We start from the raw sequence: 3,579 nt of genomic DNA, 5'->3' as shown, positions 1-3,579 counted from the left end.
AACAATGTAGGAAACATCTTACAACCAATCAAACTAGGTGGCATTAGCGTGCTCCACCTATTGCCTCCAACCTATATAATTTGGTGGTAATAGAATGTTCCACCTATAACAACCATCCCTGCTGCATGGCAATAGAGGCCACCACCTATAGCACCGTAATCAACTTCGTGGTAATAGAGGGAACCACATATAGCAACCAAACAACTTTCGTGGCAATAGATAACACCACATATAGCACCGAAATCAACTTTGTGGTAATAGAGGGAACCACATATAGCATCCAAAACACTTTCGTGGCAATAGAGGTGCTTCCCCCTATAGCAACCACAACTAGAGTGTAGCAATACAATACTTTGGAACGCAAGATTTTACAAATTGCAACGCATTGGGTACGATGCAATTGCACCTATGGCAACACCAGATGCGTCGCAATATGATAATTTGCAACCAACACGAGCGAGCCCGTAGATGCTAGTTGCAACGCCTTATTGTGTTGTAATAGAAAAACTAATGCGACATAAAAAAAGACATGCGTCGCTACAGGCTAATGCAGCGAGACATATAGCTGCGTTTTCTTACGACACAAATTGGTTGCAATTGCGGCTATTGCAATCAAATATGGCATATTGCAACACATTCCGTGCATTGTATTAGGGGGAAAATCTAGTAGTGGCACCATCTGCACTGTCATTATCACAGGTTTTCTCTACAACTCTCCACCTTGACTCCTTACAAATGGGACATGTCTCCAGACTTGCGTATTCCTTAAAAAATAACACACAATCATTCTTACATGCGTGTATCTTGACATAGTCCAAGCCTAGGTCTTGAATCACCCTTTGCACTTTATCCAAGGAGTCAGGAAGACAATGGCCTTCAGGGAGAACCTTTGAAAACAAATTAAGTATGGCCTCCAACGCTGCGTTACTAATTCCATACAAGCAGTTTATCTAAAAAAGTTCCACGATAAAAGAGACCTTAGTTGCATTTTTGCATCCTGGATACAATTCCTTCTTTGCCTGCTCAAATAGTTTCAAAAATATCTCTGCATTCTTATTTGGCTCCTCAGCATATATGATTTGTCCATGTATAGAGCCACTGATAATGTTTCTAATCAGAGTATTAGTGGCAGCACGGTCATCACATGCGTCTTCTTCATCGTCTTCTCCAAAATAAGGTGCTGTATCAGCTGTAGGTTGTGCATCTTCTGGTTCATTATTATTGAGATCAGGACTGACATCATGATTCACACGACCCTCAGCTGATGAACTAGTTTGGCCTTCGATTTCATTATTGATGAAACAATCAGCAAACCCTCTATTTACTAAATGAAGTTGAATCTCAAACACGTTATTATATCTCATCATGCATTGACATGAAGTACATGGCCACGCAACAGACGCAAGACCTCGCGATGATGTGCCAAAGGTTTGAATAAAAGATCGGAAATTCCTCTTCCACACCTCTGAATGTCGAGGCAATCGCATCCAACTCCTATCTTCGTGCGATGCCATTAATCTGCATGCATGCTTGAAACGAGCTAGAGATCATGATCTAGCAATATGCGTATAGGGGAGATATATACGAGATCAAGACAACCGTACCGGTGGCACCGTAGATGTTGATTATTGATGTCATGGGTATACCTTCCGATCCAGATGGAGATCTAGACGTCGTGGAGGACCTGCGCTGCCCCCCAATGGAGATCGAAGACTCGGAATTAGATCGGGTCCCGATCAAGGATGAGTCCCGATCTGATCGTTGATCTCCAGTAGGAACAAAAAGCGTGGCGATAGACAAATTTAATTGCAACCAAGGAAGACCTCGTTGCAATAAGTCTGATACAGCTGCAACGACTACGACAACTACTGCAACCACAAAATTTCGTGGCAATATGTACATGCTATTGCATCTTGAGGAAAGAAAAGAAGCAATAGCCCCCTATGTATTGCAACAACGCACCAAGAAATTTGCAACCCAAATCAGACGTTGCTATATTGCCATTCAGAAGCAACCAACGCTAGTATGGTCGCCATAGCACCTTTCTATTGCAACACATAACATGCTAATGCAACTCATAAATGGTGTAGCAATATTCCCAACCAATTGCAACACAAAACCTAAAAATGGCTGCATTAGCGCCACCATGTTGCAACACAAAAAATAAATATCGCAACACAATTTATGTGTAGTAATAGGCACGCATATTACAACTGAATCACTGTTTCGGTGCCATAGAACCCCCCTATTGCACCCAAACTAGTGGTGATGCCTAAACGTTTCGTGGCTATAGGGGGAAAACCATGTAGTGTATACAGACAAAGTTATGAACAAAATCGAAATTGGTATTCACTTGCTAAAAAGACTAACTTGGCTTTGTTTTCTTGTCTTTGTTGATACGAAAGCAGGGTAGTGTATGAACAGTTTTGACTTGCCGCAAAACTTTCATTCCGATCTAGAGTCACTTTTGAGGAGGACGCGAGCTCGTCTCGTATCACCTCGGAGACCACTCTTGGCAGCCGAACCAGTCATTGCATCGTCGTCAGCTTCTCAAGCTATGGCCCAAAAGACACTCCATGATTACTCTGCTCCGTCTACTAACCAGGTCCCCGCCGGGCCCGAGGTTAAAACTGGTGGAGAAAATTTCGATATCAAGACCGGTCTCATTATGATGGCGCAGGCCAGCCCTTTCTGTGACAAGGCCAATGAGGATGCCAGCGCTCATCTCCAGCAGTTCCTGGAGATCTGCAGTACTTTTGTTATCAAGGGTGTATCGCAAGATGCAATCCGGCTCCGTCTGATTCTGTTCTCTCTCTTAGGGAGAGCAAAGCAATGGTTTTATGCTAACAAGGCTGCTGTGGACACTTTGGACAAATGTGCCAAGGCATTCCTCGTGAAGTTCTTCCCGACTGGCAAAACCAATGCTCTTCGTGGATGGATTTCGAACTTCTAGCAAACATCAAATGAGTCAATTTCTGAAGCTTGGGAGAGACTTCAGGAGTACATTCTGGCATGTCCGCACCATGGAATGGATAATTGTCTTATTCTTCAGAATTTCTACAATGGGTTGACTCATTCATCCCGTGATCATGTGGATGCCACTGCGGGTGGAGCTTTCTTCTCGCTGACCATTGAAAGAGCTACATGATTAATTGAGAAGATGGTGTCCAACCAAGGTTGGAGCGATGATCGCCTCCAACCACGCCAGTGAGGCATGCACTCCGTCAAGGAGGCTGACATGCTCGCTATGAAGATTGATCTCCTCCTCAAGAAATTCGAGGATTATTCCCAAGATAAGGCTCAAATGCAAACACTTCAAGCCTTAGAAACTCGCATGACGTGCGTGGTCTACATGAATGTTGGACATTCAGGCGACAACTGCCCAGAAACCCAAGAAGAAGCATTGTATCTCAATGGGAACAACAATGGGTTTCGTCCACAAGGAGGTCAGGGGTGGAACCAACCACAACCATATTATAAAGGAGGTAATGGCAATTCAAATTCTTTCAATCCTAACCAACCTACCTTGAGAGATCTTGTCTACGGCCAAGTGAAGATCAATGAGTCCCTTCAGAAAAA

At 43.6% G+C, this 3,579-nt stretch overlaps 1 non-coding gene across 1 annotated transcript; it reads right to left on the bottom strand.

Moving 5' to 3' along the window:
* Nucleotides 1–2,923: 2,923 nt before the first annotated feature.
* On the bottom strand, nucleotides 2,924–3,030 carry LOC120653122. Its single transcript, XR_005666805.1, has one exon. It is a non-coding gene; the product is annotated as a small nucleolar RNA R71 (small nucleolar RNA).
* Nucleotides 3,031–3,579: the final 549 nt, after the last annotated feature.

The sequence above is a fragment of the Panicum virgatum genome, chromosome 9K, assembly GCF_016808335.1.
Source record: "Panicum virgatum strain AP13 chromosome 9K, P.virgatum_v5, whole genome shotgun sequence".
NCBI lineage: Eukaryota > Viridiplantae > Streptophyta > Magnoliopsida > Poales > Poaceae > Panicum > Panicum virgatum.
This window is presented reverse-complemented; position numbering and strand designations above follow the sequence as displayed.